General features: G+C 44.6%; 1 pseudogene; it reads right to left on the bottom strand.

The window, feature by feature from the left end:
• LOC124690339 overlaps window positions 1-26,439 on the bottom strand; it is a 34,003-nt pseudogene extending 7,564 nt beyond the window's left edge.
• Window positions 26,440-27,605: the final 1,166 nt, after the last annotated feature.

Genomic DNA, 27,605 nt, shown 5'->3' on the forward strand with positions numbered 1-27,605 from the left:
CAATCGAGGATGCAAAGGAGATAGTACGAACTTGTGACGCGTGCCAGAGATTTGCCGCGAAACCTCACTCTTCGGCAGCAGAACTGATGCCAATACCATTGTCTTGGCCCTTTGCTCAATGGGGCCTCGACATGGTGGGGAAGTTACATAAAGCTTCGCCAGGAGGATACGAGTATATGCTCGTCGATGTCGACAAATTTATCAGGTGGATAGAAGCCAAGCCGATAAATTCACCAGACGCAGCATCTGCAATAAAGTTCATGAAAAGCATTGCTTTTCGGTTTGGAGTACCTCACAGCATTATCACGGACAATGGCAGTAACTTTACATCCAAGGAATTCAAGGCATATTGTGCAGAGATAGGCATCAAATTGCACTTCGCGTCAGTCGCACATCCACAAACCAACGGCCAAGTCGAAAAAGCCAATGGTATCATCTGCAATGGCATCAAGAAGCGCTTGTTGGGGCCATTGGAAAAAGCTCGACATACCTGGCCGGAGGAGCTGCCAAGTGTGCTCTGGAGTATCCGAACAACACCAAATACGGCGACACAAGAAACTCCGTTTTTTCTGGTCCATGGAGCCGAGGCAGTATTGCCAATAGAGATAGAGCATGATTCTCCAAGAGTCACGGAGTATGATGAAGAGGCTTCTAGAAAGGCATTAGAAGATGACGTCGATGCATTGGACGAAGCGAGAGATGAGGTATTATCGCGGGTCACTAAATATCAGCAAGACCTAAAAAACTACCATAGTCGACGTTTGCGACCAAGATCCTTTCAGGTTGGAGACTTAGTGCTGCGACTCAATCAAAATAGTACTGAAAAACTCGAGTCGCCATGGCTTGGCCCTTACGTCGTCACAGAAGTAATCGAAGGAGGAGCGTACAGGATCAAGGATAAGAAGTCGAGGGCTCCCGAGAAAAACCCCTGGAACGTGGCACAGCTAAGGCGTTTTTACGCTTAGTGTCGAAATATAGTCCTCCTTGTAAAAATACAATGTACTGAAACGCCCGCAAGTTTTCAGACGCACTCTTTTCCTTTTTCGGGGCACCGAGTGGGGCCGGGAAAGGTTTTTGATGAGGCGGGCTCGCGGTGCTGCAATATAATAAAGATAGTCGAGATATATATCTTTTTCTTCAAAAGGCTCGGGGACTTGCGCTCAAACTTGCAATATATATTTCTGAAAATATTTCGCCTTGGTGCGAACACCTCGCAAAATAAACAAAGATACAAAATAGCGATCGACAACAAGGCACGGGGCTCGTACCCGCAAATATAGCATATTCAATATAATTCAGTTGCCTTGGTTTAAAAACCTCGCACATACAATAAATAAATTCACTAAGTGAGACACTCGGGGGCTTGATGAGGAAAAATAGAAATATTTATTGACTTTACAATATAGAACATGTTTACAACATACAAGAAGCAATTCTTGAGAAAACTCAACGAGTTCAAAGAAAAGGAAAAGTCAATTGCAGCCTAGTATATTATCTATGGTCATCCGATTTACAGTACGAGTACTGTGTTCAGCATAGCTGCCCTTCACGAAGAACTTAGCGTCCATCCGAAGAAGTTCATCCATCATATCTTCTGCTACAGGGGTCACATGATCATCAATTTTGCCAACATCCCTTTTCCTTTTCGCCATCTTGGCCAAACACTTGGTAACAATTTGGCTCATGTCAAACTTGGGATAGCAGATTTTGATCATCATCATAGCAAACCTGGCACCAGCAGAAAGTTGGGCCCGAACAAATCCATGGATTTGAGGAGCATCTCGAAATTTGTCCATCAAACCAAGAAGAGTGTCGGGTGCCTCGTTCCGAGGAAACATCGTCTTGTAAACCAGGGACAATGTTCTAGTACGGAAATCCAGGAACTCGCGAACCTGACAGGCGCGGTCTTGAAACCTGACAATCTGTCGGGTCCGTTCTGGAGTGGCCCAGAATAGAGAACCACGGTCAAGGGAAAGGTTAACGAGAAGATTTGTCCTTGCGTTCACCCTTTCTTCTTCGGCAGCAGTGTCGAGAAAGGAACCTATTTGGCGACGGCAAAGGAATTTCAAAAAAAGGATACAGCAAGAAGACAGAAGAAGTTTTGATTTGAAAAAGCATACCTGACATATCCACACTGGCTTCATTCATCAATTCAAGCATAAAATTCTCTCGGGTGGTTGCCTTTTCAGCTTCAGAAACGGCGGCTTCCTTGGCAGCTATGGCTTCTTGAGCTTGTTGAAGTGCAATTTTTTCTGCTTCGGATGCCTTGTGAGATTGCTCCATCATCACAAGTGTTTGCTTCTTCGCATACTGAAGCTGTTGACGAAGTTCTTCCAAATCTTGCGATAAATTCGTACTCGAGGAATCTTCACCAAGTTCAGTATTAACAAGCACTTTCCTCGAGCGAGAAGAAGTAGGCAAATTATCGGAAGGAGCAGGAGTTGGAGTATAGTTATCAAATATCAACTGAAATTAAAAGGTTCGACATCAATCATCAAGCAAAATAGAATTCCATTGATTTTCAGAATAATTACAAGGCATTACAATGGAGCTAGTGGGATAAGTGTCGCCAAAAGCTACTTTGGCGACAACATCAAAAGGAAGAAAGAAAAAGAAAAAAAAAGAAAAAAAAAGAAAAGGGGAAAGACAGGGTGGTCTACTAGACCTCCGTTTTGGATGAGCTTGGAGCTGGAGTTGGCTTGCACCCAAGATAAGCGAGGACCTTCTTCGAGTTCGGTTTCGCAGCCTTGATCAGCGACTGCCACTTCTTGGTCTCCATCTCCTGCGTGTCACCAACTCTAGTCCAGTCGATATCTTGTTGGCTATCGGCAACCAGGGCAATAGTGTCTTCAACAACAACCTTCAAACCTTCTTGGCGAAGTTTGAGCCCAAGATTTTCGGAAGTATTGAAGCACTTGGCGAGAGCAAGAAAAGGCGCGGGTTCCTCTTTCTTCGGGAAGAAGTAAGGGTACAGCTTCGACAGCCCCGCTCCAGCTTCAGCAAGACCGTCGCGTGCCTCGTCCCCATGAATCTCAAGGAGAGAAAGCACGTCAAGAAGGGGATCGTTCTCAGGATCTCTAAGTTCATATTCTTGACACGTTTTTCCTACTAAGACGAAAAATTTCTTGATAAGTACACAAGAACAGAAAAGAAAGTTCAAGGAAGTCAAAATAGTTCGGGCACTTACTGGCAAAACGACGGCTCTGCGACGCCAGGCGCTTGATAATTGCCTCTTCGCGAGCAGATTGTTCGGTTATATGCTCACTTAAAGAGGTTTCCGCCTCATGAAGTCTCTTTCGAAGATCTTCGACGGTGGCGGCCTCTGCCTTAGCCTTTTTGGCATCTGCTTCAGCCTTCTTACGAGATTTTTCACTTTGCTCCAGTTTACGAGCAAGTGTGTCAGCACGCTTGTTGGCTTCCGCAAGATTTTCTAACAAAATAGTCGACAGAAATCAGAATCATGACAAGAAAAGGAGGAAGACGTCGATATGCCAAAAGAAGTAGCAGAGTATTACCTTCAGCTTGTTTAGCATAATCGTTACCAAGGCGGATGAATTCCTTCATCAAGGGCTGACAAAGGAAAAAGAGAAACAAGTAGCAGATAAGGTGAAAAGATCGACAGCAAAAAGTAAAAAAAAAAACACGAAGAAGAGAGTTCATAGGCACCGAAAAATTTCTTGCACAAAAAAGGAGAAGTAAGCAACTTACGTTATCCAGAAGAGGAGTTGCAGAGCCACGAGGTTGAAGAGCAGATTCTGTGGCTGGCTCGACCCTAGCCCTCTTTGGCGAAGGGACATGGGGGCTTGCAGGTGGAGTTGGATGATCGACGTTATGTTGAGGAGGCAAAGTTTCCTCCACATCAGGTTGAACATCCGAAACAACTAAAGTACGCGACGTACTCGTTCGAGCAGCCACGTCAATAGGTGGATTTTCTTCCTCGTCACCACTGCAATAAAACGTCGACAATATAAGGAAAAACGACGACAAGTATTTTACAAGATAAACAACAAAGAGTGATAAGGACTTACGAGCTGACAAGGGCATCCAAGTAAGGGTCGAAAGCTGTCTTCCCTTCGGAAGGACCAACTTCTTCGGCTTTGGAGGTGCCGGAATCTTCGACTTCATTCCTCTTCCTCTTGTTTTTTGGAGAAACAACAGGAGGAAGGGAGTGTGTCGAGGCAGTGGCCTCAGAATCGGCTTCTTTTTCAGAGGAAGCCGCGGATTTCTGAGAACCCGCAACTTCACTCTCAGGGCGAGAAGTACCCTGGTTGTCATCATCGACAACAGTACGTTCTTCAACTTCTCCACCCTCTGGAAGAGGAGGAAGAGAAGCAAGAACATGATGGTTCTGAGAAAAAGAAAGAATGTCGATAAAGAAAAAAGAGAAGAAGTTATGAAAAAAAGCTAGCAAGACAGAAGTCGATAAAAAATAGTAAAACTCGAGGAGACAAATATAGCACCTAAAAGGAAAAATTACCTCGGGGAGGGGATTGGCGCCACTATATGGCGTAATGCGACAAGAGGATGGAATTGGATCCTTCTTGTTGAGCTTTGAAATCCTTCGGATCAGCTTCTCTAAGTCCTTCACAGGAAGTTCCTTGGAGAGCCTATCAACATCTTCATCACCGGCATACATCCAAAGAGGATTTTTGCGAGCTTGCAGAGGTTGCACTCTAATCCTAAGGAAGTAGCCGGTGATTTGGATACCCGACAATTCCTTGCCACGGGTGTTTTGAAGCTCACGTATGCGAGTCATCAGCGCCTCTGTCGCCGATTTCTCTTCTTCGGTAGCTTCAGCGTCCCAAGATCGGCGGCGAAGAATCTTGGCTCTTCCATCAAAGGGAGCAATGTTATACTCCACTGAATCGGAGCTTTCTTCGTGCACATAAAGCCATCTCTTTCGCCACCCTTGGACGGAGTCGGGGAATTTGACGTCGAAATAATCGACGTCAGGACGAACACAGATAACAACGCTGCCGATATTATGGGCGACGCCGTGGGAGCCATTACAGCGGATGCAGAAAATGCGCTTCCACAAAGCCCAATTAGGTTGGACCCCAAGGAAGCACTCACACAGTGTGATAAAAATCGACACGTGGAGGATGGAGTTGGGCGTCAGCTGATGCAGCTGAAGCCCATAGACAAAAAGGAGACCCCGAAGAAATTCGCGGATAGGGGGAGAAAGACCGCGGATGAGGTGGTCAACAAAACTGACCCGATACTCCATGGGAGGTGATGGATAGCTCTCCTCCTTGGGGAAGCGCAGCGCATTCTCCTTCTTGGTGAATCCCAGTTTCTTCGACGAGGTTCATATCCTGGCCGGAGATTTTGGATCTCTCCCACTCCAGATCTTCGGCGGCCATGGTAGATTCTGGAGTGCTGTGCCTGGTCAAACGCGCGCGAGGTGGCATCAATGAGCGTGGAGGAGAAAGGTATGAGCGTGGATGAGCGCTTGAAGCAATGGGAGCAATGGAGGATTTTTGCAGAGGAGAAGTGCGGCGCGAGCGAAAAGACCAGAGGAGGAAGACGATACCTTTATATAGAGGTGCGGTGAATCGAAGCGCCGTTGGATAGAGAGATTGCGGGACAGATGGTGTACACGTGGACAAGGGGTAAAAAGTAATTTCACACAGACGAGAAAGCACAGAAGATACAGTACATGCGCCAGGAAAAGCGGAGGACGTGTGTCCCCCACTTGCACGACATGTCAAATTGATGGGGTTTCTGGGCCCGCAAGACAGAGAGAGAACGGTTCTCGCGTTTTCCCGATACATTGGTCGTGGCTGTCATCAGCAATGATGTCACCTTGGTAAAAGAAAATCTCGGCTATGAAGCTTCACAAGAACGGCGACAACAGATGATTATTGTTTATCTCGAGAGCCTTTGATCAAATACAAGTTTTTGCTCAAATGCTCGGGGGCTACTTTTGAAAAAGGAAATATTCGAGTATGGCAAAATAGCAATGGTGAGAGCCTATGACCAAACGCAAGCATTTGTTCATAGCCTCGGCGGCTACTCCCATCGGGAGCGCTGTTCGCGCACCCGATAGATATAAACATTCAAGAAAAAATGACAATATAGTGACATGAGGCACTAGAATGTTGAGCCTACAACCAAGCACAAGTCCTTGGCTGTAGCCTCGGGGGCTACTCCCATCGGGAACGCTGTTCGCGTGCCCGATGAAATTATAAAAAAAAAAAAGAAGAGAAGAGAAGAGAAAGAAAGAAGAAGTGAGTATATTTCGAGTTATACAAATAACTCTACATATACTACCATCGGGAAGGCAAAATAAGTCATCTGTTGACTCAATAAAATGTGCTATTCCAACAGCCGAATAAGCACTCGACAATATATTCTCAGAACGCCAAAGTTGCGAACAATTTCTGAATGCCGCAAAACTTTATGAAGGTAAGACCCCAGATCCGTTCTGAGTGGCGTGGCGCCGTCTCTGACGTCGGTTTGCTACTTTTTTCCGTATCAACAGATACAAAGAAAAATCCTAACGGACGCGTTAGGTACCCGATAAATATGACTGGGACTCGACTGAATGGTAAGACCTTAAGCGTCACCTGTCGAAGTTTACACCAGTATCCCGAGATCATGTCCAGGGACGTGATCTTGAAGTAGGTTTTTGCGGATTGCCACTAGAGCAGTTAACTAGTACCTGATCCGTCAGATGAACTAGCCCCAACTACCATTATCCCTGTACAATATAGAAATTCATATGCAAAGATATGTGGTAAAGTTCAAAGTTATCGAATAAATATAAAGGTGGAGATTTTCCCTGACTCTACGATTCAAGCAAAATCTCGGGGGCTACTGACATAGGCATCCCCAATGGGCCTGCCGAAGAAGGTACCCGGGGTTTATCGAAGGCCCACGACCCGAAGGATAAGAAGATTCGGAAGCCCAAGATACTATTAAGGAAAGCTAGAGTTGTAATAGGAAGCATTATTTGTAATCTTGCGGGACGGGTTAGAAACCCTCCCGGACTCTGTAAACTTGTGTATCACGAATCCCTCGGCTCCACCTCCTATATAAGGGGGAGTCGAGGGACAAAGAAAGGATCGAATCATTGTCTCGCAAACCCTAGCTTTTACATCGTCGAGTACTTTTCGGCTGAAACCTTCGAGATCTACTTGCCCTCTACATCCAACGAAACCCTAGTCTACTACTTGTAGGCATTGACAAGTTAATACCTTGTCACTAAGTGAGATTGCCTCTTCCTAAAGAAGGTGTTAGCGACTAAAAAGTCATAGGCTACCGCAAAGTCCAGGATGTCTTTACCCTCCTGGTTTGTGTCGCCAAACCCGAAGCCTCCATGCACACTCGCAAACCCAATGTTAGTTGTACCCACATGGCCATTGAGATCTCCTCCAATGAGGAGCTTCTCATTTGTCGGTACACTTCTGACGACATCCTCCAATTCCTCCCAAAACTGTCTCTTAGCGCTCATGTCGAGCCCAACTTGTGGGGCATAAGCACTAACAACGTTCAGGACAAGATTCCCAACAACTAGCTTGACTAGTATGATCCTATATCCCTTCCTCCGAACATCCACTACTCCATCCTTAAGGCTCTTATCTATGAGGATGCCTACGTCGTTCCTAGTACCGGCTGAACCTGAATACCAAAGCTTGAAGCCAGTATTCTCGACTTCCCTCGCCTTCTGACCCGCCCATCTAGTCTCTTGGACACAAAGGATATTTACAAGCCTCCTGATCGCAGCATCCACCAACTCCCGTAGCTTCCCGGTCAAGGATCCTACATTCCGACTACCCACCCGCAACCTATTTTCCTCTTCTAGCTTCCTTGCCCTTCGGATCCGTCGAGAGAGATGCAAAGACCCTTGCTCACTTAACACTACATCCGGGCGAAGATGTAGCGCACCACTAAGGCGGTGGCGGCCCGGCCCTTGCACATTTGACACCACATCCGGGATTCGATATGGCGCGCCACTAAGGCGGTGGCAGCCCAGCCCTTGCTCATTTAACACCACACCCGGGTTCCGATATGGCGCGTCGCTGAGAGGGTTACGCCCCCAACGAATTTCTATTGTGTTTCATATCCATAGAAGAGGCTTATTTTTACGTTGGCTCGCCAAGCCTATCACAACCCTCCTCCTTTACCCGGGCTTGGGACCAGCTATTCCTAAAGGCATAGGCGGAGTTACGGTTATGAAAACTCATTTGTTGAAATTGAACTATATTGCATGTAGGGCATTTACCCAAACAAAAATATAGATGTTGCCAAATTTTGGTTAGGATATGAAAGAACGAATGGCTATGATGTATGAGACATATGTATGTGTTTGAGTTAGGGTCGTAATGTCAATCTATGAAGGCAAGCCTAGCGGCAGTGAGGCGTACTTACATGATGAGTACGTGCATATGTGATGAGGGATTAACTCGTCAATGCCTATGTATTATAGACTTAGGGTTTTGTAAGAAGTAGAGGACAAGTAGATCTTGAAGGTTCAGCCGAGCAAAGGTGCTTAACTCAATATTACGGTGGCTAGGTTACAATGATTTATGTCCCTTCTTTCTCCCTCGGCTTCCCCTTTATATAGGAGGCAAAGCGAAGGGTTTTCTGTGTCGTACAAGTTACAAATTGTCGAGCCGCATTGAGTTTTTCCTATATTGATACAAGTTTCCTATAGTAACTCTACTTTCCTAACCTGAAAGCCTCCAACCTTCTAGGCCTTCAAAGCTTCGAGTTCATGAGCTTCTTGCTTTCCTGTGGATCTAGGGTACTTATTCGACATGCCTGGTAGGCATACCTATGTCAGTAGCCCTCGAGATTTTGCTTGAATCGCAGAGTCGAGTAAAATCTTTGTCGTGCATCCGTTTAATAAAACTTTCGAGTTACATTCAAATTTTACTCAATGTCTATCTTGCACAGGAATAATGGTAAATGATGTTGGTTCTTCTGACGGATCAGGTACCAGTTAATTGCTCTTGTGGCAAACCCGCATAAACCTACTTCAAGCTCAAGTCCCTGGACTCGAACCTGAAATACTGGTGTAATTCTTTATGTGCCGCTTCAGAACTTACTGTGAATCAAATTCCAGCTTATTTCATTGAGTACACAACGCGTCTGTCGGGATTTTTCGTCGCATATGTTGATGTGGATAAAGTGTGAGAGCGCATTCATGTGCGATACCACGCCACACAGGACGGATCCTGGGGTCTTACCTTCGTGATCCCTTTTACAAGTCACGACATTCAGAGTTTTAATCGCGACAGACGCGCTCTGAGAATATATTGTCGAGTGCCTTTGTGTGGTGATGACCCACAAGTATAGGGGATCGCAACAGTCTTTGAGGGAAGTAAAACCCAAATTTATTGATTCGACACAGGGGAGCCAAAGAATATTTATAAGCTTTAACAGATGAGTTGTCAATTCACCTGCACCTGAAAATAGGCTTGCTCGCAACAGTTTATCAGTAGTAACAGTTTTATGGCAGTGGGAGTAGTGAAGTAACAGCAGTAGCGAAATAAAAATAGCAGTAGCGATGATTGCAGTAGACAGCAGGATTAAAATATTGTAGGCATAGGGATGGATGAACGGACGTTGCATGAATGAGGGAGTCCATATAATAGCAAGACATAGGCATTGCAAGTAATAATGATAAAAGCATCCTAGCGTAATATATTCATAGGCGTGTGTTCCTATTTAGTCGTGCGTGCTCGCAATGAGAAATTTGCATGACATCTTTTGTACTACCAGCCCGTTGCAGCGGGGCTTCTAGGTAAACTACTGGTAATTATGGTACTCCTTTTAATAGAGTACCGGAGCAAAGCATTAACACTCTGTGAACACACGTGATCCTCACATCATAGTCATCCCCTCCAGTTATCCCAATTCTTGGTCACTTTGGGGCCTCGGGTTCCTACAACAATATGTGTATACAACTTAAAGATATAATCAAAAATAATAATTATCATCATGTATCAATAACATGTTCAGATCTGAGATCATGGCACTCGGGCCCAAAGTGCCAAGGGTTTTCCGTGTCGTACAAGTTACAAACTGTCGAGCTGCATTGGGCTTTTCCTATATTGATACAAGTTTCCTATAGTAACTTTACTTTCCTAACCCGAAAGCATCCAACGTTCTGGGCCTTTGTAATGTCCCAGGTTTAGAGACGATCGAGGGGTAGATTTTAGAAAGGGATGTGCATGGCATCGTAAATTACGGGGAAATTTCGCGCTTTTAAAACAAAACTGCATCGAAGGGGGACAGGTGTCTCTCTCGACACCTTACAGGGTTAGGGTTTCGATAGTGCGACAAACTTGTTCCTACTCAACTACATTAGGGTTTTTGAGAAGAGAGATGAGATATTACATCACAATCTTAAGTTGCATGATTGAACTCTAAATTAAGTTGTATGATTGAATTCAAACCAAATTTGAATTTGAATTTCAAATTCAAACATCAAATGGATATCACATAATTCAAACTTGAGATACTTTAAGAAACAATTATCATTAATCAAGATTATGAAATATACAAATAATAAATAAAGCTCATTAGAGAAAACCTTGAGCTTTATTGATAATCACACAAAATACAATGTCAATTACAATATCCAGAAATGAAATATAAATTTACAACACATTACATGAATTGAAGAAATAGAAAAAGAAAGAGGAAAATTACAAATAAATGAAATATCCTAAACTACAAGATAATCTTGAGCTTGATGATCATCATGTCCATTTGATCATCATTTTGACCCTGCACACAAACACAAAGAAAATAAAACAAGTGTTATGCCAAGTGTAGAAAGAAAGGAAATTGAGCAGATATGATCAACTCTGCCGAAGCTGATCTCTCCACAGCACAAGTCCCAAGCTGGATTCACATACACACAACCAGGCAGCACACAATGCTTGTGTGCATGCTCAACAGCACACCGGGGTTGCTGCATGCTCTCCACACACATAGTGACCGGGGAGGAGTACAGCATGGTCGTCGACCATAAAGGAAAGGGAGAGGGCAAGTATAAAGGGTTTCTCCGAAGCAAACCCTAACCATTGCATCGACAAGCAGCTTCACAGGGTAAGTCACAAGAACACAAGAACACAAGAACAGCTTGAACAGCCACCGCTGTTCAACACATCTTCACCACCACGACGAAATAACCAAGAAGCATCAATCTCACAAGGAGGAGCAGGGCAAGCCAAACAAACCACCAGAAGCAAAACCTCTACACCAACACCAAATTCTAGGAGCTGGAGTGAGGTATACCAAGGAATCATGAGCAAGCATCTGTCTTGCTCATAAATAAGCATATGCATCAATCACACACAAGCAAAGGGGTGTGAGTACCCAGTTGTATCATCATCTGGCTACTAAGCCTTTTGGTGCAAGCAAACCAAAGAACAGTCAGAAGGAAATTACCAAGGGAACAGTGGTATGTCAACATGGTGACATACCAGAGAAATCCAACCTGGATAAATCCCTAACTAGCCATTCAAAATCATCTAGCACCTAAAGCCAAGCAAGCCATCAGACAGATAGACAGATTATGTCTATTCTTGTTGTCAACAGCAAAGGTAACTGGAAAACCAACATGGTTTCTTCCAGTGAGATATTCACCAAATTACAGCAAGCCAACAAAGGTGGGAGCTACCCTAACAGCAAGGAATTGCTGTCAGGGCCACCTCAACCACTTTACCAAACCCAACAGAGAAACCATGCACGTATATCATTACCCGTGATGGGTTCAAATGGAGCTAGGGTTCCCAACGGATGTTGGCATCCCTCTAGCTCAATCAATTTAATTGTAAGATGATCACAACCGCAGCTAGTTCACATCATTTATCCACTTAGCCAAGCAAGACAACACAGATAAATGAATATACAAGAAGTCAATACACCAGAGCTTTGCAAATGGTCCAGAGGATCACTGCAAGCATCAACAGATGCTTAAGCAAGCACCAGCACACACCAGGCCAAGCCTGTGTGATGCACACACAACACAGTGAGAGCAATAGTGAGGCACAGCTATGAAACAACAACATTTACAAGCAAATGATGATCATGTGATCATCAGCAGCTTGCTAAAAGCATGCCAGTACATGCTAGAGCCAACCTATCAATAAATCACGGATTATTTGACTAACACAACACCAATTTATCAACAATTGCTTCACAGCTAATCACATAAATAATTTATGATTGTATCCAGAAGCACATCAAATGCTTAATGAATCATTGGATTATAATACACCAGCTAAACATATAAATTCATCACTGTATAACACAGATAAGCCACAGTGATAATCAATTGAGCATAATCATAAATCTGAGCACCAGAATAAGCCACAATGGCTCTGGCACTTGCAAACTTGCAAGAAATTGCACACTGTAATCAAGCCAGGGTATCACACATGAACACACTTGAATTCTAGCCAGCATAGCAACTAAAATAGAGGCACAGATCAAGAAATGAGTGAAAACAGCAAGCACTGGAGTGGCCAGGGTAACACTGGCTAAGGCCAGTAGGGCCAGTAGCAAGAACAGCAGCAGCACAGCTATGGCCATGGCGATAGAGCAACAGCAAGCAGCTAGCCGGAAGCGCAGCGAGTAGCAAACACGCATGTACGAAGCAAGCCCAAGTGGTAGAGAATGACAGAAGGAGGAAGAAGCAGGGGGAGAAGATGGAGGCGCGTGTACCCGGAGCGGAGCACCACGGCGTGCCATGGCGGCACGGCGGCACGGGCCAACCACGACGGCGCCAAGCCGCGCCGGCCCGGCGTCGCCGAGCACGAGCACCCCATCACCACCACGGCGGCGCCACGGCACCGGCGTCGCCGGTGAGCAGCACATCACCGCGCAACCTCCTGGCCGTGCGGGCGAACGCGACGGGGGCGAACGAAGAAGGAGACGAAGAACAGATCGAGCCGGAGGATCTGATGCGCCATCGTGGGGCGGTCCAGATCCGCCGCATCTCATCGCCGGAGTCGGTCGGAGGCGACCGGAGTATTTCAGTGAAGGCGGCGGCGACCACGGCATCGCCAGAGAGTCGAGGAGGGGGTTAGGGTTTCTGCGCGAGAAGAGAGGAGAGGATGAGTGGGCCGACCGAGCCCAAAGGGTGGCTCGGGTTCGACCTAACCCGTTGGGCCACCCTGACAGGTGGGGCCCAAGGGCATTTTGGTCATTTCACAAAATCACTTAAATACAGAAACTTTGAAATTTCATAAGAAATGCTTAAAAGCACTAAAAAAATAATTAAAAATATGAAAATAGATCAGCATAAAATTCTCTATCATAATAAAATACAAAGCGGAATTTTTGAAGACAACTAAGAATAAGTCTTCATTTGATGATTTAAATAATCATTTAAATCACACATATAATTTTCAATAATAAAAATAAGTCCATTAATGCATTTGGACTTTAAAAACACCTTGACAACATTTCAAGGTTGTATTTTACTTTAAATAAAGTATCCCCAAATTATTCTTAGTTCTAACCTCTTACATGAAATAATAACGACATCGGAAGGGGGGAACAAACCCTAAAATTGGAACCATGCATAATTGCTTCTTTAACCATTGCCCTTATCGGACAATGATGCTATTTTTCAGAACCAGAGGACAAGGGTCAGTCCACACCATCCAACTGCAAAACTTTGCGGTGTTCAGGCAAGTTCATCACTTGCTCATGTCATTTGAGTATCTTTATCAAATTACTTGCAAAGTACTATGATTATCACTATTGCATAAAAACCAAAACCACTATTTTCATAACTATGAATATGACTATGTGGTTGGCAATGGAACCATGGATTGTGTTGATATGGTGGAGGTTCCATTGCAAGGGTTAATATCCATCTAGGATTAACAACAAATGTCGTCCAGTGATTCTTGTGTCGTAATACCCGTGTTAACCATAAGATCCGGAGTGGGACGGAGTAGTCAAAAGTGTTTCCACCTCTCGTTCATCAACGGATGCGCTTTACCGTAGACACTTGTTGCTCGAAGAACAAGCGGTTGGCTGGGGAAGCCTTAAGTCCCCACGGTATTGCGGTCTATAATGGGTTGCAGCTACCGGCGAAGGAGTTTGGTTAACGAGTCCCAAACTGTTGTCGTGGTCGGGGTCCACCCGTGAGTGGGAATAATGGGACCGGCGAGGACCCAGGGTCGGGGTATGCAACAAAGGGTGGGTGTTCGAGGTAGCGGAAGAACATGATTGGCTAGACCTTATACCGGGCCTCACACCATAGGAAGTGTGAACGGGAAAGCTGCCCGGTTGGCACCAAGGTTAAGATCTCTTATGGGTAAAGCAACACACCTCTGCAGAGTGTAAAGAACTGTGACCTGTCACTCCTCGTTCGGGATATGGAACTACGAACGCGGCCGGAAAGGAGCTCCATGAAGTTCTAGTAAACCGGTGAAGGCTGACGGACATAGCTCTTTGAAATAAAAGCAATCTCTTGAAGAAATGTTTATCAAAACTCGCATTGGTATTAGACTTTCTGGTCTAATATCGTAGTTAGTGCATTAAACACCTCTTATCTATAATGAACTTGTTGAGTACGCTCGTACTCATCCCACTCTTAAATCCCTTGCTTAGATTGTCTGAATCGTCTGGAGGAGGACTACGACAACCCTGAAGGAGCCGAGATCATCGGCTATGAAGAACCAGACCTCTCTGGAGGTATTGAAGGCGTAGACTACCTCATAGTCTACGGAACCGGGGAGGCTTCCGGAGGAGATCAAGCCTAGAAGCACCGAGTAGTAGTATTAGCCGAGCAGTGCGAACTCTTAGTACTTAGCTGCTCGAGGAAATAAATGTATAACTTAATGAAACTTCTATATTGTAAGTTAAGTTGGGTTCGCCTCGAACCCAGGAGTATCCCTCTTAGGACCCAAGAGGAGCTCCGAGACGATATGTATATTATGCTTGTAATAATAAATGAATGAGTTATGGACCTGCTATGTTCTGTTGTACTACTCTGAGGGATGTAATATTTGCGGAATGGTACTTCGTGAATGTTATATCAACGACTGACATACTACAACATGCAGTGGTATGCAGGGTCACCACAGTTGGTATCAGAGCAAAAGCTTTGACCTTAGGTTGGAATCTAGTAAATGGGACCGAATGTTAGGAGTCAAATAGGACTAGTAAAGAATTCTCTAAAAATATGGTGTATATTCAATTGAGAATAAAACAATCATATCTTTTAGTGCGATAATTCTTTATTATCTCTATTATGATGCATTATTACTAATCTTATATTCTTTCTATTTCTACAGCCAACAATGGCAAGTTCACGTCAGGGACGAAACGTGAAAGTGATGGATTCCACACTGAGTGAATATGAAGGAGGACTCGCAGATATTCTTCGTGCCATCTTACTTGAATTTGGGTGTGATCCCCAGATTCAAGTAAAGAAATACATGTACTATGATGGTACTGTATTGGCAAAGTGTAGGGTAGGGCTGCGACTTCCCGAATCTTTGGGAATGAGCGTAGTAATGCCAGCAGGTGAAGCCAGAACGATGAACACAGCCTACCATATAGCCGTTATGAGAGCCATAACCGATATTCGGGAGCATAAGACGAAAGAGCTTATGGGTTCCGAATTCACACACATTCCTCATTTGGAGGAGGACGATGATCCCATGCTTAACCATTTCAAATATGCCAAACGCAAACCAGCAGAAGCTGCAAAATACATGGACAATAGCCGCAACTTATTATCATTGTTCTTTCAGTTGAACCGTCATTTGACGGGAGCAATTGATACAATGCTAGAAGAGTTTACTGAACCCAAGGAGGAGACTAAGGGGAAGGAACCTATGGAGAATGAGGTGCACACACCAGTCTACTCAGCTGGTGACTACATTAGTATTGACCACCCTGAACGAGAAACTACACCCGTTACACATGGGAACTATCTTAGTAGTTCCTATAGAGGATATGAGGGTGGAGAGGAATCCGGAAACAATCAGCATTCCGTGACTCCTATAGAGAACTCCACGGGTTGGCGTTGGGGTCCGATCACGAAACTCATAGTACTTCAGTGTATTATGACGGGGAGATGAATGAGGATGCCACGACCCAGCACCAGAGTTATCCGTGGAATGGGGAAGAAGATGGAGGGTATCCGACACAGGTTGAGTCGGATACGAATGTAGGAAATACCTATGGTGGAGGCACAAGGGAGTACACCCGATGGGTGGACTATGATGCACTGAATGATCAGTTCGTGAACACTGATTTCTCCCTAGGATCATCATCTGATTCCGACTACCAGCCGACGGGGAGACCTTATGTTCCAGGTTTTGTCAGGAAGACGACACGTTCGACCGGATGGAAGCCTGGAATGTATCGGGAGTGAAGATCGACTAGAGACCACCAAGGGAAGCAAGACTACAATACACAAGTACCACGTGTATTGTAGTGTGTAATATTTGTAAAAATTTGTACATATACTTTAATAAGTGAGTTTGCATACTCACCTCGACTTGAGTATTGTAATAAGACCACTTATGTATGTATATACAGGGTATATGTTTTGTATGATTTGGATTTTCTTCTTGATTTCCATTGCGTGACTAGTTCTGTGCACAAAGTTGAGCTCAGAAAACTTGCGCATGGAGTAATTATGAGTATCATCTTGTGTTGCAGAACTAGGGGGATATGTCGGGACCGATAGGTGAGGAGAGCGAAGCGCAGCGCATGGAGCGCGAGGCGAAGCAAAAGGAAGAGGCTGATGAAGCAGCCAGGAATCAGTTTCCACCACCACCACCACCCATGACGCAATAGAACTTTGTCCAGTACATGCAGATGATGGAAGAGAGACAACGTGTAACGTTGGAGCAGCAGAATAAATTCTTCCAGGAGCTGCTACAACAGAACAGGGTGGAGAGACCCGAGAATCAGGGAGTCACCTTATCAGACTTCCAGAACACAAAGCCTATATCTTTCGCATACACGCCCGAGCCGATGGACGCGGAAGACTGGCTTATGGACACTGAGCGAAAGCTCAATACTGTTGGTTGCAACGACCGGGAGAAGGTTCGTTATGCTACACACTTGTTGTGTGGACCTGCCGCATCATGGTGGGACAATATCGTAGCCGTTTATCCGGCTGAGAAGGTATTTACCTGGGAGGAGTTTAAGATGAAGTTCAGGGAATCCAATGTCCCTGAAAGCATTGTGGAACTGAAGCGTCGAGAATTTGAAAGTCTCGAGCAGAAGGATAAAGCTATCCTGACTTATGTCAGGGAGTTTTCAAAGTTGTCCCGGTACGCTGTTGAGGAGGTCAACACCGAGGACAAAAAGAAGAAGAGGTTCTTGAGGGGGTTAAGTCCCCAGTACAAGGTACAGCTCCGAATGATGAGAGCAACGGAGTTCCAAGAGTTGGTGGATGCAGCCATCACTCTTGAAGATGATTTCAAGCAACTGCAAGAAGAGAAGAGGAACAAGGCCAAGTTTGAGCCTAAGAGGTTTGTTAGTAACAAGCCCAATACCAGCTTGAGTTTCAAACCAAGATACAACGACAACTACTACTACTACTACTACAATAGCAGGAGGAACCAAGCGTTTCAGACTGCCAATCCAATGGTTTGCCGAAGCTGTGGACTTCCAGGGCATTTTGCCAAGGATTGCAAGAAGCCAAGGATTATATGCTTTGGTTGTCGCCAGGAGGGGCACATGCTGAAGGACTGCCCCAAGAGAAATACCGGAGGAGGTCAGTCCGGAGGAGGAGGAAGCCGAGGAGGGAACCGGAAGAACAAGAAACCCTTCGGCAAGTTGAACCGCACCGGCCTGGAGGAGGTGGTTAACTCCGATCGGGGAGTGATAGGTACGCTCCAGATACTCACTAATCCTGGCAAAGTACTTTTTGATACTGGTGCAACTACATCATTTATTTCTCAGCAATTCATCATCAAACATGGGATTAGTTGCACTAAGTTAGAAACACCCATAACCATACTCTCCGCGGGGGGAACGATAGTAGTAACCCATACCAAACAAAAACAAGTCATTATGATCAATAAGTGCGCATTTGACGCAAATCTGTTCATTTTACCGATGAAGGACATTGATGTCATTCTTGGTATGAACTGGTTAGAAGCTAACGGAGCATTGATCGACTGTGTGAACAAGACAGTGTCTTTGAAAAGCCCCGATGGAAGTAGAATGATCTATCAAGGAGACAAGCATACACAGATCGAAGTCGAGCTACAAGCCGAACAAGCATGAAGGAAGTGAAGTTAGAGGATATACCCGTAGTGAATGAATTCCGGGATGTGTTTCCTAAGGAATTACCCGGAATGCCACCGGATAGGGAGATAGAATTCACTATCGACCTAATTCCGAGAACAGACTCCGATTGCAAAAGCACCATATAAGATGGGGCCTAAGGAGTTGAAAGAACTTAAGGAGCAATTGGATGACTTGGAACAGAAAGGATTCATACAAGAGAGTGTTTCACCATGGGGATCACCTGTGATCTTCGTGGATAAAAGAGATGGTGGTAGAAGGATGTGTGGAGACTACAGGAATTTGAACAATGTCACAATCAAGAACAAGTATCCACTTCCAAGAATACAAGATCTATTCGATCAAGTTAGAGGCGCGGGAGTCTTTTCCAAAATTGATCTAAGAGCCGGTTATCACCAGATAAAGATCAAGAAGGAAGACGTTCCAAAAACAGCCTTTGTCTCAAGGTATGGACATCATGAATACCTTGTAGTGCCTTTTGGATTAACCAATGCCCCAGCAATTTTCATGAATCTCATGAATAAGATCTTCATGCCATGTCTAGACAAGTTCGTCATCGTATTCATCGATGATATCTTGATCTATTCCAAAGATAAAACTAAACATGCTGAACATCTGAAGATAGTATTGCAAACACTAAGAGAACATCAACTCTATGCCAAATTCAGCAAATGTGAATTTTGGCTAGATCAAGTGGAATTTCTTGGTCATGTCATTAGCAAAGATGGAATAGCTGTTAACCCGAGCAAGGTAGCATCAGTTTTAGAATGGGAAGCACCCAAGACTGTCAAGGAAATCCGAGGATTCCTAGGAATGGAAGTATACTATCGGAGATTCATTGAAGGATTCTCCAAGATAGCAGGACCAATGACGAAGCTGTTAAGAAAGAACACACCATTTGTGTGGTCGGAGGAGTGTGAGAAGAGTTTTCAAACTCTGAAGGAGAAACTCACCACAGCACCGGTGTTAGCAGTTCCTGAAGTTGGCAAGGATTACACCGTGTCATCGTGACGCATCCAAACATGGATTGGGTTGCGTACTCATGCAAGACCGGAAAGTAATATCTTATGGATCAAGGCAACTCAGACCTCATGAAGTGAACTATCCAACACATGACTTAGAATTAGCAGCAGTTGTATTTGCATTGAAAACTTGGAGACATTTTCTCTATGGAGCCAAGTGTGAGCTCTATACGGATCACAAGAGTCTCAAGTACTTCTTCACTCAGAAGGAACTCAATATGAGGCAGAAAAGATGGCTTGAACTGATCAAGGATTATGATTTGACCATCAATTATACTCCAGGAAAGGCTAATGTTGTAGCGGATGCTTTGAGTAGGAAGAGCACTCGGAGGAGTGGAACAAGAGTTATCACCGGAGTTGAGGAAGGAAATAAGCCAAGCCCAAATACAACTTTGGGAGAAGGAAGCTCATGAAGGACTATCGGCTTTACAAGTAGCCGATGAGCTAAATGTCAACCTCGAAGAATGAGATAATGATGGGTCGGCTTGGACGATCCATTCATCATGGAGGAGATGAGAAGAATAGATGAAGGAAGACCATCAGAATTTCACCGAGGAGAATCAGGATCACTATGGTTTCAGAAGAGGATTTGCGTTCCGGATATTGCTGAAATCAAGGAAGTAATACTCCGGGAAGCCCATCAAACACCATACTCCATTCATCCGGGAAGTACGAAGATGTACATGGATCTAAAGGAGCTATTCTGGTGGAACAACATGAAGAGAGAGATAGCACAATATGTGGCGGAATGCCATACCCGCCCAAGGGTGAAGGCTGAACACCGCAGTCCGGCAGGAAAGTTAAAACCTTTACCCATTCCAGAATGGAAATGGGAGGAGATAGGAATGGATTTCATCACCGGACTACCCATGACTAATAAAAAGAAGGACATGATATGGGTAATCATGGACCGGTTGACGAAAAGCGCACACTTTCTAGCGGTAAACCAGCAAGATAAAGGAGAGAAACTCATCGATCTTTACATCAAAGAGATCGTGAGTAAACATGGAGTGCCCAAGAAGATCGTGTCGGATCGAGGATCCGTGTTCACGTCAGCATTCTGGAAGCAATTACATGAAGCTTTAGGATCCAAGTTGGACTATAGTACCGCCTATCATCCTCAGACAGGTGGACAAACGGAGAGAACTAATCAGATCCTAGAGGATATGCTTAGGGCTTGTGCCCTAGACTTTGGAGGATCATGGGAGGAACACTTGCCACTAGCAGAGTTTTCATACAATAATAGCTATCAAAGCGAGCATCAAGATGGCACCGTTCGAAGCTTTGTATGGAAGGAAGTGTAGATCACCCATATGTTGGTATGAAGCTGGAGCAAGCAAGGAGTTTAATCCCGATTATGTCAAAGAAAAGCAACAAATCATTGACATCATAAGAGATAGGTTGAAGATAGCCCAAAGCCGACAAAAGAGTTACGCGGATCGAAGAGAAGAACATGGGAGCCACAAGTTGGAGACATGGTATATCTCAAGGTGAGCCCGATGAAAGGACTTCAGAGATTTGGAGTAAAGGGAAAGTTAAGCCCTAGGTACATCGGACCTTTCAAGATTCTGAGTCAAAACCGAGGGTTAGCCTTTGAATTGGAACTACCGGGAAGGTTATCTCAGGTTCACAATGTATTCCATGTGTCGCAACTCAGAAAGTGTTTAAAGACCCCAGATGAACCAGTATCACATGAAGAGTTCGAGTTACAACCAGACTTGACCTACATCGAGAAGCCAGCGAAGATTCTCGAGGAGAACTGGAAACAACTCAGGAATCGAGCCATAAAATACTGCAAGATACAATGGAAGCATCATCCCGAGAGGGAAGCCACCTGGGAAAAGGAGGAAGACCTGAGGAAAACATACCCCGAACTCTTCAGGTATTTCAACCACAACTTCGGGACAAAGTTTTCTTTAAGGGGGAAAGGCTGTAATGTCCCGGGTTTAGAGACGATCGAGGGGTAGATTTTAGAAAGGGATGTGCCTGGCATCGTAAATTACGGGGAAATTTCGCGCTTTTAAAACAAAACTGCATCGAAGGGGGACAGGTGTCTCTCTCGACACCTTACAGGGTTAGGGTTTCGAGAGTGCGACAAACTTGTTCCTACTCAACTACATTAGGGTTTTTGAGAAGAGAGATGAGATATTACATCACAATCTTAAGTTGCATGATTGAACTCTAAATTAAGTTGTATGATTGAATTCAAACCAAATTTGAATTTGAATTTCAAATTCAAACATCAAATGGATATCACATAATTCAAACTTGAGATACTTTAAGAAACAATTATCATTAATCAAGATTATGAAATATACAAATAATAAATAAAGCTCATTAGAGAAAACCTTGAGCTTTATTGATAATCACACAAAATACAATGTCAATTACAATATCCAGAAATGAAATATGAAATTTACAACACATTACATGAATTGAAGAAATAGAAAAAGAAAGAGGAAAATTACAAATAAATGAAATATCCTAAACTACAAGATATATCTTGAGCTTGATGATCATCATGTCCATTTGATCATCATTTTGACCCTGCACACAAACACAAAGAAAATAAAACAAGTGTTATGCCAAGTGGCATAGCCACTTCGCAGGTTAGAAAGAAAGGAAATTGAGCAGATATGATCAACTCCGCCGAAGCTGATCTCTCCACAGCACAAGTCCCAAGCTGGATTCACATACACACAACCAGGCAGCACACAATGCTTGTGTGCATGCTCAACAGCACACCAGGGTTGCTGCATGCTCTCCACACACATAGTGACCAGGGGAGGAGTACAACATGGCTGTCGACCATAAAGGAAAGGGAGAGGGCAAGTATAAAGGGTTTCCTGAAGCAAACCCTAACCATTGCATCGACAGCAGCCTCACAGGGTAAGTCACAAGAACACAAGAACACAAGAACAGCTTGAACAACCACTGCTGTTCAACACATCTTCACCACCACAGCAAATAACCAAGAAGCATCAATCTCATAAGGAGGAGCAGGGCAAGCCAAACAAACCACCAGAAGCAAAACCTCTACACAAACACCAAATTCTAGGAGCTGGAGTGAGGTATACCAAGGAATCATGAGCAAGCATCTGTCTTGCTCATAAATAAGCATATGCATCAATCACACACAAGCAAAGGGGTGTGAGTACCCAGTTGTATCATCAACTGGCTACTAAGCCTTTTGGTGCAAGCAAACCAAAGAACAGTCAGAAGGAAATTACCAAGGGAACAGTGGTATGTCAACATGGTGACATACCAGAGAAATCCAACCTGGATAAATCCCTAACTAGCCATTCAAAATCATCTAGCACCTAAAGCCAAGCAAGCCATCGACAGGATAGACAGATTATGTCTATTCTTGTTGTCAACAAGCAAAGGTAACTCGGAAAACCAACATGGTTTCTTCCAGTGAGATATTCACCAAATTACAGCAAGCCAACAAAGGTGGGAGCTACCCTAACAGCAAGGAATTGCTGTCAGGGCCACCTCAACCACTTTACCAAACCCAACAGAGAAACCATGCACAGATATCATTACCCAGATGGGTTCAAATGGAGCTAGGGTTCCCAACAGATGTTGGCATCCCTCTAGCTCAATCAATTTAATTGTAAGATGATCACAATCGCCAGTGAGTTCACATCATTTATCCACTTAGCCAAGCAAGACAACACAGATAAATGAATATACAAGAAGTCAATACACCAGAGCTTTGCAAATGGTCCAGAGGATCACTGCAAGCATCAACAGATGCTTAAGCAAGCACCAGCACACACACCAGGCCAAGCCTGTGTGATGCACACACAACACAGTGAGAGCAATAGTGAGGCACAGCTATGAAACAACAACATTTACAAGCAAATGATGATCATGTGATCATCAGCAGCTTGCTAAAAGCATGCCAGTACATGCTAGAGCCAACCTATCAATAAATCATGGATTATTTGACTAACACAACACCAATTCATCAACAGTTGCTTCACAGCTAATCACATAAATAATTTATGATTGTATCCAGAAGCACATCAAATGCTTAATGAATCATTGGATTATAATTGTGGGGACCCCGGACTAACTGTCCGAAATACCCTGTTATGTATACCGTTCACGTTCCCATGATCAATGTGCCGTGAACACATAACCGAACTGATATCAAATTACACCATCCATTACAAAGCGGAATAAGAAAATTACAACATGGTCACATGACCAACACTTACATAATAGCCTCAAAGGACCTAACTAAACCTCAGAGTAGCATCATCACTTCAACAGCGCAGTACCCAAGTCATCTGCCATAACCCTACAGGCAACTGACTGGGAAGACGTTCCTAGCTCGCATAGACGTCGTCAACTCCTTCTTCATCTGTCGAAGTCCTCCAGGTCTGGCCAAGTAAATAGCCAGGGACAAAGCCGTGAGTACATTTTGAATTGTACTCGCAAACCATTTACAAAGTAACATAACAAGGAGAACAAGGTACCGATGACTAACTAGGAGATCAAGAGGGAATGATCACTTATATAACAAGAATATGTTATGTAGAAGAGAAGAAGTGTTTTAGTGGAGTTAGCATCTCAACTTCATGGGTGAAGGAGATGAGAGATTATATCTATGACATCACTACTAGACTTATTTTAGGAAGAACTTTCACGACATAATCACTTAGGAAGGGTAGACCCAAATTTTTAGCAATTTCTATCCGACCACCTCATTGTGGTCCTCAACCATTTTTCCAGTACTCCAAGTACTCCAACACAAATCCCGTTTCTTTCCTTTGTCAAACATTTTCATAAACAAAACACATCAGGCTAAGCAACAACCAATCCAACCGTCCATGACCGCGGACGCGGCTATTCGAATAGATTTAACTCTGCAGAGTGTGCGCACTTTCCCCACAAAAACCGATAAATCCGCCGGGATCAGCCCCGGATCGTCATACGAAAGTATGCGAACTCGGATAATCGGTCATAGCCTTTCGCTTGTTTCCCTTAACCTCGAGCCCTTCCCTGCGGGCTTAACCCTTCTCGGCACCCCGGCAGCATACCTCCTTTTTGAGCGTATCTCCGGCGCCACGACAGAAGACCCTCGTAATCGTCCGACTGCAAGTTAATGCAGTGTATTGCCTCCTTCAGAGCGCAACCCGGTGTCAGAGGTCATCGTGACCCTCCTAGAGAGTGGTGAAGGTATCTCATGTTAAATTCAACAAACTACGGACTAAGCCCGTACCCACTTTGGATATTGTGGTTGCGCTAGTTTGTTGTCATGGGTGAGTACTTAGGCGCCAAAGTTTTCGTAATATCCCAACCACTTTCTCATCCCCATCATTTTTACCAAATCCTTTCCTTTCTCAAATTCTCACTCGGGCATAACATTACACCCAAGGTTTTAACAAAAACTTTTACAACAAGGTAAAACCTTGAAGGTTTTCCCAACCTAAAGTTTATGTGTGAACTAAGATGTAATAGCATAATGATTGCCATCAACAGGAAGGGTGTCAAAAGGCATCCATACTCCAGTTGAGCATGAATAAAGATAATCAAAAAAAAATAGGGAAATTTTAATGATATTATCCCAAGTGTTTACTAGAATTAGGATGTCAAAAGGCGGTGAAATGTGATTCACATACTTAGAGTAAGTACGCAAAATATCGAGAGAGGACATTACACACTTGGTAGCAAGTATGTAAAAGAATCAAATTAAGTAAACCCAAGGAAACACAAGAAATCAAGAGACCAAGGATAGAAGATCTCAACCAAGATCATGGTTAATCAAGGAGTCAAAGTAAATGGCTTGCCTTGGCTTATTTGTCCCTGGACTTCTTCAACTTCATCAATATAAGAATACCAACAATATAAATAAAATCCTCGTCCGATTCCACTTCCACTTCTTCTCCTTCTCCGAAATTGTTCGCATCTAACGCCGGAAAATATAAAAGGAACACAATCAACACATTGCACCAACTAAACAAACATGCAACAATCAGAAACTAAGCACTCAACCAAGGGATAACATACTAAGGACTTATAGATACTACAAAACAACTTTAAGAGTTTTAATTTAGAAAACTCAATTTATTCACCTAATAAAGGCATGAGAGCCTCACAAATGAGCAATTGCCTCTTTGGGTATCACCATGGCATAAATTAATTATCCCCTGGTATATAACACCACAAAGAAGACAAGTGCATTGGTTAGGTATCAAAATCATTCATATTTTATTTTTAAACAGTTCTTTGAAAAGTAGGAAATCATTTTCCTAGTTTATTTGGCTAATAGACACTATACAAAAATAGTAGGTAAACAATATGCTACACTCTTTTGAAAACTTAAGCAAAACAATAGAAATAAGGTTAAGTTGCATAGGTTTGGTTTATCAAGAATAAAACATAGTTTGACCATTTTTAAATAAAAAGAGATGGTTAAAGATTTTAAATAAACAAAAGTTTTGGTACAACATTTCATGCGATACACACATTAACACAAACAGTAACGAATATGCATGAACAGAGACTAACAATATTTTTCCTAGATGGCCAGTATTAACACAAGACTAACCCAATTGGATTCACTCAAAAATGTTAATCCTACAATTTTAGGAATTACAAATACTAGACAGAATACAGTGATCATGTTTAATGCACTAAAAATCATACAAAAATCCTAAAAATACGGGACCAGTGGCATTGGAAAGGTAATAAAATTTCTGAACTAGTGCACTTGGTTTCACTCGATTTGGGTTATTAAAACTCGAGTTATTCAAGTTTTAAGTTCTCTGGTTTTTATCACATTTTACAGAAATATCAAAATTTTAAATGAGTAAAACGGGCGGGAAACACTTTGGGCCGCGCGAGTTTGAATCTTGGGCCGGCCAGTGGAGAATTCCAGGTGGAGGGAGGTGAAGAGAAAAAAGAAAAACAAGAGAGGGCCCAGGCGGGCCAGGCCTGTGGCCGACGTGGCCAAGTGGCCATGCAGCACGATCGGATCGGGAGGATCCTCGTCTCCCTCCCGCGATACTGCACGCACGCGGCGGACAGAAGAAAATCGGCGGGCGGCCGGAGCTCACCTGGGGCGGAGACGGTCGACGGCGGGGTGGCGGGGACGTGGCGGAGGCTTGACGCGGACGAGTAGCTCCCCCAGCTCGAGCAGGAGCTTCACCATGCCGCAGCACGCGCAGCTCCTCCTCGGGCACGTCCTTCGGTGGTCGACATGGCGACGGCGGCTCCTGGCGTTTTAAGGACAAAACGGCAGTGGGTTAGGGCCAGAAGAGGAAGGGGATCAAGTCAGTGCTGAGAGGGAGTGACGAGCGCGACGAGGATGAGCTCGAGCTTGCCCGTCTGCCGCACGGTGACCACGGGCGAGCTTTTCTCCGACGAGCAGCAGCCAAGGGGAGCGCCTCAGTGGCCTTGGCACGGGACAAGTGAGTGGGTGGGATGGATAGGAGTGCTGAAAGGGAGAGAGGGAGGCTGCGGGTGGCTTTTATAGCCAGGAGGAGGTGCACCGTGGGCATGGTGTAGGGAGAAGGGTGGCGACGAACCACGGATGCGATTGGGTGGAGGGGCGGTGCCATTGAGTAGGGCATCCAGAGCTGGGTCCAGGTCCGTTGAACTCGAGGAGAAAGGCGTGCTGAGGTGCTTGCAGCGACGCGATGTTCCAGGCAGACCGTAGGTGTTTGATATGTCACGATGGAAAGAGAGAGCACGCGGGGGAGAGCTGATTAGTGCGTTGGAGTCCAAGCACTATGCCTTTGCAGGCTAGGGCTTTGCGTGTCCAAGGGAGCGCTGCTGCTCTGGGAACGCGGGAGCACGCCCAGACGGGGTGACCATCGAGTGGGCGAGCTCGTCCGAGCCAGTAGGAGAGGAGGCTTTGCATCGGGACCATGCCCATTGGGTAGTGGGGAGACAGAGAGTCTTCATGGCGCAGCCTCGGGGTCTGGGGTGCCCTCTTTCGTTCTACCCAATATTAGGGGTGGTCACCGAGAAGAAAGTGAAGGGAGAGAGAAGCTAGGGTTAGCTAGGGATGCTCCCATGATGTCTAGGGGTTGTGTGGGTTCAAGTATACCGTGCAGGTACTTGGTGAAGGGATGGGAAGGGCTGCAGCGGGTTTCCCCCATTATTTTGGCCAATACATGTATGTGCCTTCTTTTCTCTCGTCAACCTTTTCCAAAACCAAACAAGAGAGGGTGGGTGCTGTAGTTAGTGTGAAAGTTGACCAGAGAGAGGGTAGGTGGGGTGCAGATCATGGTTGTACATTGGTGGAGCAAGATAGGAGAGAGAGAGGTGGGATAGTATGTGGTCATAAGAAGTAAAGCATGGCATGGTCGGCTC

This window comes from Lolium rigidum, chromosome 2 (genome assembly GCF_022539505.1).
Source record: "Lolium rigidum isolate FL_2022 chromosome 2, APGP_CSIRO_Lrig_0.1, whole genome shotgun sequence".
Lineage (NCBI taxonomy): Eukaryota > Viridiplantae > Streptophyta > Magnoliopsida > Poales > Poaceae > Lolium > Lolium rigidum.